This window comes from Patella vulgata, chromosome 1 (assembly GCF_932274485.2).
Source record: "Patella vulgata chromosome 1, xgPatVulg1.2, whole genome shotgun sequence".
NCBI classification, from domain to species: domain Eukaryota; kingdom Metazoa; phylum Mollusca; class Gastropoda; family Patellidae; genus Patella; species Patella vulgata.
The window spans coordinates 12,211,475-12,223,826 of record NC_065879.2 but is presented as its reverse complement, the minus strand read 5'-3'; positions in this window follow the sequence as shown (position 1 = coordinate 12,223,826).

Genomic DNA, 12,352 nt, shown 5'->3' with positions numbered 1-12,352 from the left:
TGCTGTAACTGGAGCTGGGATGTGGCAATACTGGGAACTAATGGTACATTGCTGTAACTGCTGATATGTCCAGTTCTGGGAACTCAGTGTAACTGGGGCTGGTGGGGTGTGTTCATATTTTGGAACATGTGGAGCTGGGGTGTCTCCATACTGGGAACTCTCTATGGCACATTGCTGTAACTTGGGCTGGGTGTGTCCATACTGGGAAGTCGGTGTAACTGGGGCTGGGGGTGCCCCTACCGGAAAATTTATGTTGTAAATGGGATGCGTCCCATACTTGGAATTTTCTGTAACTGGAGCTTGGGTGTTTTGTGTGATTCAACTTGTAGATGTGCTTCTTCCTACAATAACTTTGATAATTAATAACAACCTTCAATTGGGCGTCTTTCCCGAAATTTTTAAACATGCATTGGTTAAACCACTACTTAAGAAGCCTTCGATGGATAAGGAAATATTCAAAAACTATCGTCCTGTATCCAATTTACCATCGATTTCAAAGATATTGGAAAAAAACTGCAAACATTCGGTTGAGCGATCATTTGAGTCGGCACTCACTCTTAGATCAGTATCAGTCGCTCACAGACAAGGCCATTCAACCGAGACAGCTCTTCTCAAGGTCGTGGATGATATCAGACATTATACTGTCGACAGAGGTAACTGCCGTTCCTTAGTAATGTTGGATCTTTCAGCAAGCTTTCGACACGATCGATCCATTGGTGCTCCTAAAAGAAACTTCACGTAGAGTTTGGCATTACAGATGGTGTCCTGGCATGGTTTGAATCTTACCTTCTCGGTCGTAGTCAATCGGTACAGATTACAAACACCTACTCAGATTCTGTTAATCTTTCGAACAGAGTTCCCTAAGGTTCTGTTCGGGGACCAGTGCTATGTGTACTTTACACAGTCAGTGTCGCCAATATACTTAAATTGCACCAGCTTATATATATAATGTACCACTCTTATGCTGATGATACACAAATTGTTGACAGCTGGAATTCTACAGATCATCAGGATCCATTTAATAGAATCACATAATGTACAAAAGATATCAAATCATGGATGACAAATAATATGCTCAAACTCAATGATGATAAAACAGAGGTCATGGTTATTGGTACCAAACAACAGCTTTCTAATAAGTCAGCATCTACCATCCACATCGCTGACTCTAAAATAAATATTGTTAACTCGGTTAAGGATCTTGGTGTCCATCTTGATTCTGAGCTTAGTATGGAGAACCATGTCAATCAGTTGTGTAAAGTCTGCTACTTTCATCTCCGGTATATCCGACAAATTCGACATCTTATTATGAAGGATGCAGCGCATATACTTTGGTCCATATTCCTGAAGCAATGGTCCGAGAAACCCCTCTCTGCCCATTGCTGGATTGGCTTCTGATACTTGAGCTTTTGAGGAAGTGTGTTTTCTTTCCGTTCAATCAAATCTATCCCAAGTACAACAACATGACAGCCCTTCTTTTAATATGGGGTCTTCCCTAAAATTTTAGACAGTGATTTAAGGTATTAAAAACGGTGAAAGTATTCTGCGTCTCAATACGGTATTGTTTACATTTTTGATAGCCTCGTTTAACGTCCACTCGACACAAACTAGGTCATTTCGGGTCAATAATTCGCTTGCGCGTAGGGGTCTTTAGCAGTGGGAGGAAACCGGAGGACCCAGAGAAAACCCACTCGAGCTTGAACAGGTGACCCTACTCCTTGCCATCTACTATACTAGCACCATTCGGTCATCCACCCCCACCCCACAACCCACAAACAGTCAGGACAATATTTAAAAACTTCGTGACAAAAACGAAGTCGAGGAACTAGGCCTGAATAGTTCAGATCCTGAAGTATACGACGTGTTCTAACGTGACACGTGACAAGGGAGGTTCAAAGTGAATAGAAACAACAAAAATAACACAAAAAACGGCAATAAACAGCATGTTTTGACGTTTTCATCTGCATATATTCATACATCACATTTACTCCGCGAATTTGCTGACAAATTTTGTAAATTATGGGGTCTTCTCTTGTCCGCATTTCAACTGACTCAGACTTTACTCAAGTCAATGAGATTTATAATACTTGTCATACCATAAAGGGCTAGTCAACAATGGAAATCATTCCCACTTGAAAATTCAATGTCTTTAAATAATACTATCTATGGCAAGGGCAATGTTTAGTCGGTCTAAGGGTACAAAAACCCAAGGTCCCGTGTACACGTTGGCGTGCACGGACAAGAACTCTGGACAGTTGGAATTCAATATAAGAGTAGCAAATTTCCCCCATAGCACACTGTTTGGCGTAAGCCCGTCTTCATTTGTTCAGGCGGTGCAGAAAAGTGGTACGCTAAATACCCCATTTCATTTTATTTTACAAGATCATATGAATAACATTACAAAACACGTAATAAATATTAGATGCCCGAGCCAACTGGAGCTTTGGACGAACATTACATTCTATTTACTTACTGTTTTGACCTTTGCCTTAGCGGACCATAAAAGGCTATTGAAATTGACTATTAAGCGAATTTTTAATAAGTGTACCCTTTCATGTTGACTTCATAAATATAAATACATATAGCGGTTACTGACACATGGTGATCTATTTCCACTATGAGTTGAATAATATGCCAGTCTTCTAAAACCAGTTTTTCACACAAAACATTTAAAAAAATCAGTCGATTGACGCAACAGCTGCATTTAGTCTATTAGCAGTTTAACTGTGGTGTTCATCGATTTGTGTGTCAAATGCACCATTTTAACTTTCAAGGTCATCATTAAGCTGTGCATCTATTTGATCGTAGTGTGCAACATTTAACTGCAATATGTAGTACTGCAATATGTGGCATTTAACTGTATTAAGTATACCATTAACTGTAAGGTGCAGCGTTTATCTGCAAGGTTCAGCATTTAACTGCAAGGTTCATTAATTAAGTGCAAGGTGCATCAATTAACGGCGTAAGATGCATCGATTAATTGCACGGTGCGCCAATTAACTTTAAAGTGCATCAGTTAAATGTAAGGTTTATTAAATGTACGTTCTAGCATTTAACCTTACGATTTATCAATTAACTGCAAGGTGAAACATTTAACCACAAGGTGCATCAAATAACTGTAAGGTGAAACATTTAATTTCAAGGTGCATCAATTAACTGCAAGGTGAAACATTTACTGCAAGATGCATCAAATAACTGCAAGGTGAAACATTTAACTGCAAGGTGCATCAATTAACTGCAAGGTGTATCAGATAACTGCAAGGTGAAATATTTACTGCAAGGTGCATCAATTAACTGCAAGGTGCATCAAATAACTGCAAGGTGAAACATTTAACTGCAAGGTGCGTCAGTTAACTGTAAGATTCAGTACTCCCATCTCAACCTCGGCTAAAATACCCCGGGCAGAACCCGATTATTGAAATGAAGATATATAATTTATGCCATGTCAAGTCTCTTCGTCCGATCTCATTATTAACATTTAGAATGTTGTTTTTGTAATGTCACTGATCAAATTATAGCAAGCCAATTAAATATGAACTTTCTTGTGTACAGGTTATATTATTGGGTGAGTTAGTCCTATTGTATGCATATATAATATATTTGTTAGTATTTTCTCTTCTCGGGATTTTCCGGCGCATGTTTCCTTAGTCGCTGGTGTAGGGCGGGGGCCTGACAAGGACGGTGTGAGGATGGGACTAAAACCAACATACATGTTGACGAACCCTTGACCATTGGAATTCAAACTAAGTGTAGGACTTGCCGCAGTTGTCCGGGCAAAATATCCCTCCTAGCACACTGTTTGACGTATGCCCGTCTTCATTAGTCCAGTCGGAGCCGAAAAGAGGGACTTGAAACCCCATTTCCTTTTCATTAGATCTACATTTCTAATACATTCAATATTTGTTATACACATAGACATTTAACAAAATTATCTGTAATTCTCATTTTAATTATTTCTCTTAAAAATGCAATCTGATTAAAATACAGATCTATATTTCGTTTCGTTTCTTTATACTTCCGATGGCCTACACTACATGAAGATTTGACCAGCCGACTGGGAGTTTGCGTCTAGGGCCATACGACCGGCGTTTGACCCTATGACGCCAGACATTGATTAATCAATCAGCGTCTACGTGTCTAGGGGTTTACCCACAGTTCCGTGCAGAGCACACCATCACAGACCGTTTCATTGGCTAATTCCTCACATCAACTAGAACGCCTTTTATATAACAACTCTTCCAGATCCTAGTACTGTGAAGACAAGAAAACAAAATTTTGAACTATAAAAAACGAAACGAAATAGGATCTGTGTTTTAATCCGATTGCTAAAAATGATATTTTCAACTTTTTATATGTATAGCCGATCGAATGTCAACATTTCATCGAAGATTGTGGGACATCGACTTCATCGGATGTCTAGGAATTGCGTACGTTTGTTTCCACAATACTCTTGGATACTATTAAAAGCTACGTGTTTTAATAAAAAAAACAAATATCTTCAGAACCTAGAACTATAACTTTGTAACCTTAAAGTAGCTAAGTCCGTAACTCAATATCATCCAAAATCTTCGACATTGAAAACACGAACTTTTTTAAAATTTAAATCAGCATTGGTGTTTTGATCTTACCTGGAAATGATGGGCTTCTGATATCCAATATTTAAGACAAAATAAACACTTTACCATTGGTACACGAATCGTGTACCATAATGCATTCCAGCGCCATTTGTAACAAGGTGCTCAAAGAATGAGACTAGACATATTCCACAAGTCATGTCAAACGGTGATATCATATCCTTATTTGGAGAGCATGCGCAATAAATAATATCGGTGTTGACTGGAATAACCAGACGCTAGAAACTGATTTGCGGTTGAGACTTACTGGCGTATTTCGCCGAACATAACTGACGACAATTCACAGTAAAACGGACACGATTGAATGTGAAACAGTTTATATAAATTCATATTACATTATTCTATGTGTTGCGACCCATTTGTGCCAATTTCTAGGTCCAAAATATTAGCGATTTAGCTCCTTTAATAAATGGTAAGAAATTTTGGTTATGGCAACCCATTTATGTTATACAAATCTACGTATAAATATTAACAGATTATCAAGCCTAAAATGGACTTTGAACTGGCTGTAGTTATTTAATAAACACGTATAAAATTAAAATTATAGGCTATGTGTAAATATTTGACGATAATTCACCGGCCTAAAATAGACTTTGTACTTTCTGGAAACACTGGAGAAAAAAATATAGGTTATTATGTAGTTTAAATAATCGATTCTTGTCTGTTTTATATACGTTACGAACGTTATCTATCACAAATAAACATTTTAAACGTAACACGGAAATTAAAAGCAAGTCCAAAGTCCACACACAGACCTACATAGAATATTTTCTAGGGCGCTCGAAGATTGTTAGGTTCGTTACTTCGTATTGGTATGCTCCGACTTTCGTGAGGTTCTCCTTTGTCAGGGGTGGTGATTGTTAAAGACTGACAAGTAAAGTTTGCGGAGCCGTCCAGCTTGTACCCAAAACCGCAGTTAACTCGTGTACACATTGGTATCTAAGTCTAAATACAAGAACAGAATCAATGGGGCGTGGTGGGGTGGCAGCTGGCAACAAAAAGTGTCTGTGGCTGCAAGCACCCCCCCCCCCCCACGGCGCACTGCATAGCGTATGCCAGTCTTCATTATAGCCTAGTCGGAGTAGAACAGTATGACTTTAAACCCCAGTTCATTTCATTTATAACGTATGGAATTAATCGGCGGTAAAGTCAGGGTGTTTGATTCCCATCAAAATATGGGAATGAGGACACGATTTGTGAGTGTTGGCGCTATCATTTATCCCGTCGTAATACCGATAGACTGTCAACAAGTGATGCACGTGATGTCTGAATAGCAGGTGACTGATAATTTTCCCCATTATCAAGTGGGTAGCACGTCACGGTACGATTACGGGTAGGCCGGGGTGGATCTACGACGCTAACGAAGATCGGTGCCGACATTCCGGATGGGTGCCAGAAGCGACTTTAGACCATACTGCTTAACAATTTCAGGTCTACTGTTGTTTTAATAAGGGTGAATAGTTATTGTACTGTAAAACATTATTTTGGCTATTTTTTTATTACTTTACTATTTTGGGTTAACGCGTGTGCGTTGCATCATAATGTGTGTCATTGAGTCTAGTGGCGTGGTTTCAATTCCCCACTTGTACGTGACAAGGAGTAAGGTCGCCTGTCCAACCTCGTGGGTTTTTGTCCGGGTCCTCCGGTTTCTTCCGTTTGCTAAAGACCCCTATTCACAAGCAAATTAATGAAATAACAGCGGTTGATGCCGGTGTTGGCTGATAAAGTTCCGCGTGGTGCAGGAAAAGGCGCTGGTCGTTCGGATATGACGAAGGTCCTAGGTCCATGCGGAAGTCCCCCCCCCCCCGCCTCTCTCTCTCTCTCTCTTTCTCTCTCTCAATTACAACACTTGATTTTTTGAAGTGTGGATGAGTGGTTCGATTGGTTATCTGAAATTAGTAGTGATGACATTAAGATATCTTGACATATCTATTACTAATCGATATACTATATATTGTTATCTACATCTAATGCCGTTTATGGAACGATAAATTATCTGGTGACAGCTGATTACTTCATATTATACAGACATCATAATTTCAAGATTACAAAAAGATAACCTAATTTAATCATACAACCAATAAATTTTATTTTCTCTTTGTCATTTTAACTTTGTTTATCAAGTTAACCACAAAGATTTGCATTATAAAGAAGTTCGAGTTCATCTGGAACAATCCAGTGGTTTTCAACGAGCTTGTAGCCATACAAATCATTGTGGGGATTGGAAATGAAATGAAATGAAATGAAATAGGGTTAAACGTCCTATACTGTTCAGCTCCGACTGGGCTATAATGAAGACGGGCATACGCCATTCAGTGTGCTATGAGGGAAATCTTACCCGGGCAGCGGCGTTACAGCCTACTTTTCTATCGAGTTTCAACTGCCAAGGGGTGTTTTACGTGCACGCTAATGTGTACACGGGGCCTCGGGTTTTGGTCCTATCCGAAGGATTAGATAGCTGCCATTGTCAGGTCATCCATCCTGCACAACTGACAGGGTAACACCACGCTGGAAACTTCCCGACGAACTTTCTCGGCCAACGTCACGTACAAGCTTTCGATAATGTCAGTACTGACAGTAACAGTGCATGTATTTACTTAATGAGATGATTAAACATATCATTACATAGCAAAAGTTCAACTCGACACTTGAACTAAAGGTCAATAATTTTCTGTGCCGGTGATAACCAGAATAGTTTATCTATGATAAAGCCCAGTCAGCAATCTCGAATCCCAGAGATAAGTTTGCCCTGTGTTTATCTGGTAAAACTACCCGGACATTTTGTATGTCACGTCACGTGATGTATCCTTCCGTCGGTCGCTTCACAAAGATCCAAGATGGCGGCTCAAACTCGCGTTTCTTCAAAAATTTCACGTACTTAGCCGAATCATTAACATTGTGCGCAAAAAATAGTTCCCGGTAAATCATCAAATCGGCTGTTTTCGAATAAACATTTGATGTCACGATGTGGAAAATGTTCCAATAAGGATCATTAATGTGTAATTCATGCAAAGATTTGATGCCTAATTGTCGAGAAATCGGCAGCATTTGATGCTAAGAAATCCTGCGCCAATCAGTAGCCACTGGGGCGGAGCTTAGTAACCGATTTCACGATGATTAATGACTGGCGAATTTTACCAGTGATAGAGGACTAAGACTAGTAATTATGTAGTGCGAGTTATAAATAGACAATTTTTCCCTTAATTTTTTTTTCTCCCCTCTTCCTGCATTTTTGGGTTGACTTTTTGGTCTAGAATTGGAGAAAAGGGATCAAATTTGCAATTTCATAGCAGTTTTGGGCAATACTGATGATATTACAGCGAAGGGATAGGGGGTGTAAAGTGTCCTTCTGCAGAGCAATCATTGTGTCGGAAGTGAGATTTTCACCCCAGTCAACTTCAAATCCGCGTAGCAAAAAATCTAAATGGTTAACCCCCTACAAAGTTATGATGAGGAGATTGCCAAATGTTGTCCCCATTGTGCCTATAAAGATTGGAACCAACGGAATGTTGAGCAAAAAGCTACAGCCTGTGATGTTACAGCCATTTAATATTGAAGTCAATGGGCAAATAATTGCTAGTCTGAGTCCATAAACGAAGGGTAAAGTTATCTCTGGGATCAGCTGATCATTGTTCGGCTAAATTAATACACCGTACTTAGCACACTGATCAGCAGTGAATATTCGCTAGGGCGCTATAATTACTTACAGGGAATACGAAGATACAGCTATTGAACTCGATCGACTTAACTAACCAAACTTTTTCAGTGTGTGTGTGGGGGGGGGGGGGCTTTTAAGCTAACACAGGTGGTTCTCTCGACAACTTTCCCGGGCCAACACCGGGACGGGACCTCCTATAGTTAGCAAACCTGTGACTTACACACGGACTCACGCTGACTCCCTCGAAATGAAATTGTGTGCAACTACAACTGCTACAACCCACAATTGTTACCAAGAGGGTATTACCAAGAGGCATGTGGACTAACCCACGCTACCCTCGCAAAAATCATTTAAATTGGACAAATGACAAACTTATGTGCATAGAAAGGGCAATGAGAGTGTAATCCTACCCTCTGGTGCCCCCTCCCATTCCCTCAGCCCTAAATACGCCATTATAACTGCACTAAGCAATTATAGTTACAACGAGAAAAACTAACTGTTGGCAGTTATTGATTCACAAGCCTTATTCTTTCTGCAATGGTTACACACCCAATAGTAGTGTAATATTGCATTGTGTACGTAATGGCTATGAATAGACATAATGGGCTTTTATAAATGTATTAATAGGTATTTATTTATAGACGGTTTCGCAATTGATAGGTGTCTATAAATACATCGTCCACTCCTTGGGACACTCGATCGTCTTTTATGCATTTAACACTTAAATAAACTATAATAGACGTTTTATTGGAGTATATAACACGTGGAAGGCACGTGGAGATATCATGGCGGAAGACGAATTAAATTAAATAACACGAAATAGAATTAAATGGGGCTGAACGACTTTTCAGTACCAACCGGGTCATGGAGACCGGTATACATCATACAGTGGGTGTGGCGTCTCTACATTCTCTTCATAAAATTCCAACTGTCAAGTAAACAAGACTGGAATATCCCTAGAAACGTACGTCCTTGAACCCGTGGTACCGTCAGATTTGTGTACCACGACCCCCATTTCGCAAGTGATGTAAAACTCTATCCGAAAAACAGTGTTTACAATCTGTTAACATTGCCGTTCGGTTTAATAGGTTTTTTTTCTTCATATCTTAACAAAAAATCTAAAAGCCTCTTATCTATATAGAGCTCTGACAATAATTTCAATGAATCCGAAATCTGAACAGTTTTACATTATGACTAGCCTAATAATTTCAAGAAGTTTGAAAACGATCTGAAAACCAGACATGTTTAAGATAAGGGGCAACTTTTGGCTTATTTTTAAGCAATATTTACACAGTTCAACCCAAACAGTTCTCGTGTATCTGTTTTACAAGTTGTTGTTGTTGTCTATGTATAATGTTACTGTATTTATTGTTTTGTGTGTTTACCGCACTGGGCAAACCTCAGCAGATTCCAGCTGTACCCTACATCTAGATGTAGAGTAACGGAATCTGCCGAGTGGTGTTGACCGCTGTCTGTTTGTACTCATATCTTCGTTTTTTCGACTACTCGTTTTCCTAAGTTTCCCTCCATCAGCGTTTAAGGTTTGTTTACGAGATACAAGAATAATCAAAATTTATAACATTTAATGGAATCCCACTGCAGACGAGCATGGTTTCGTTTCCCCACTTGTACTTGACAGAGAGTTAGGTACGTAGGGTCGCCTAGCTGTCCAATATAATATAATTTTGGGATTTATTCCAAATGAATAATAAACATTATGTGTTTATTTAAAACGCAATTAATTTGTTTTCAATATCAGGAGAGTAACAGGACATTTAGGTCTAGAGTCAAGGCTTATTTGTTATTGTTATTGTCCATATTTAGCCGAACACAAATTTCCTAAAGATATGTTGTAAGATCTTAAATACTGTATATAGTTGTAAATAAAAACATCGTGGAAACAATAAAAAGAAACGAAAGTATCGTCTGATTATTTAAAAAAAAATAAAACTAGGGCAGGTCGCTTTAATCAGATTATCAAGACGGCTAAGTCGCCGCGTCACTGTCATGCAATATTGTGTTTAATGGCCCACTATTTGTGCACGCGTTTGAAATATCTGCTACCACAATCACGATTTATAATGTAACCAGGCCCGTAGGCATCTTTTAGGGGATGGGTGGAGATGGGCTACTGCTCGCCCCCTTCTAATTTTCAGTGGACCCAATTTAAAGCATCTCGGTGGATCAAATTAAAAGCACCTTGAGCATTAACATCGACCAAAAGAAAACAATCCCAACAATGCATCATATTGATGGCTTGATGCTGAAAAAAATAAAGAAGTATTTAAACTCAGAAGCTTTTGAATACCAATCACGAAATTATTTTTTTGTAACTAGGCCTATATCTTAGTGTACCTATAACTATATATATGTATATGTATTTTTGTTTCTTTCATAGTCGTTCGGATGGGACTAAAACCGTGTATAGATTGGCGTGCACGTAAAAGAACCCTTGACAGTTGGAATTCGAAATAAGAGAAGTCCATAGCACACTGTATGGTGTATGCGCGTTTTCATTAGCCCATTAGGAGCAGAACAGTAGGACGTTAAACCCCATTTCATTTATTTCTTCCCTGTAGGCTACAGTTTATTATTATATAGTATTCATTTATAAATATTTTATTACATAACACATAAAAGGTGGATGATATATACATGAAGTACAAAATATAAGCCAAGGTTATGAATAGATGATAGTCGCTTGGACTAAACGTGAAAAAGAGATCTATATATCAAATGAATTTCTCTTTGTTTATTCTGGGTTTATGTAGAAGTGTATGCCACATCCCTTTTTTAAACGCAAGTCGTACAAAGCTACACACTCTATGCACATAACCCTGCTGTATGGATGTTAGAAAAAAAGGTGATGATTTTTCACTCGTGCTATATATAGCAGAAACTAAAAATATGTGACACACAATCATATGGTTTACTGTTTCGGTCTGAAAGACGATGCTCCTGGCCGGGTTTTTTTTCATCAGATCAAACCTACATATCAATATCTCCAAGGCCAAATGTATTAGCAATATCGTCAGCGAACCAAGGAGTTAAGGTCATTGACTTGCCTCCATTCTGTGGATATCAGCAAACAATTATTAGAAAACAGTCCACGGTGCTATTCAGTATTCTATATAGATGATTGTTTTTTATACACCCACATTGAAATGTGGTCGTATATTGTCGCCGCCTCCATCCGTCGGTCAGTCCGTCTACCCGACCAGCCGGCTCTAAAGGTTCAAGTTAATACACAGTGTTTAAGTTCATGACACGATTTTCGATAATTACTGCCAGAGTTATGGCCCTTGATCACTTTGATTGATTTTTTAAAATTTTATACACATGACACATGATATATATATATATTTCCGATAATTACTGCCAGATTTATGGTCCTTGATTACTTCGAAAAATCTTGCGGATGCTCTACAAGCCAAAGTGACCATTCAATTGGCTTTTGGTTGATACATATAGTTTAAGATCTTAAGACGAACAAGGATATTGATTTTCAATGATTTTTGATATCTTAAACAGCTAAATCCATGATATTAAATGTTTTCTATATTAAACGTTATCATGGGGCAGAACTAGAAGCCAAACAAATTCTAATGATTTTCTGATAATTATGGGAGATTAGATAAAGAGCTGGTCGTAGTTCTCACTCTAATAGTTAAAAAATAGATAATGTAAAGTGAATTTGTTGAAAATTTCAGTCAAATTGATCCACCCTGAACCGAGTATTTAGAGATTGAATTAGAGCCTAGTCTCGACCATCATTGCTAAAGTCGATACGATAAAAAACATAGTTACGATTATCCCTTTTTTGATTTAATCAGAAGCAGAAGACCTGGTTTTAATCCAGTAAATAACGCAGGCTAGCGATGCCAACGAGAGTTGATTTTGGCCTGGATATGTTAATTAATGTCTAATCAATAATTTAGATAACATTTCGGGCCCAAAGAAAGACCTTATAGCTGTAATAGGCCGATTTAACTCTTGCATGTATTTAATGAATTGTTAGATTTCACTGTGACTGTATTATAAATGTTTTACTACCGACAAA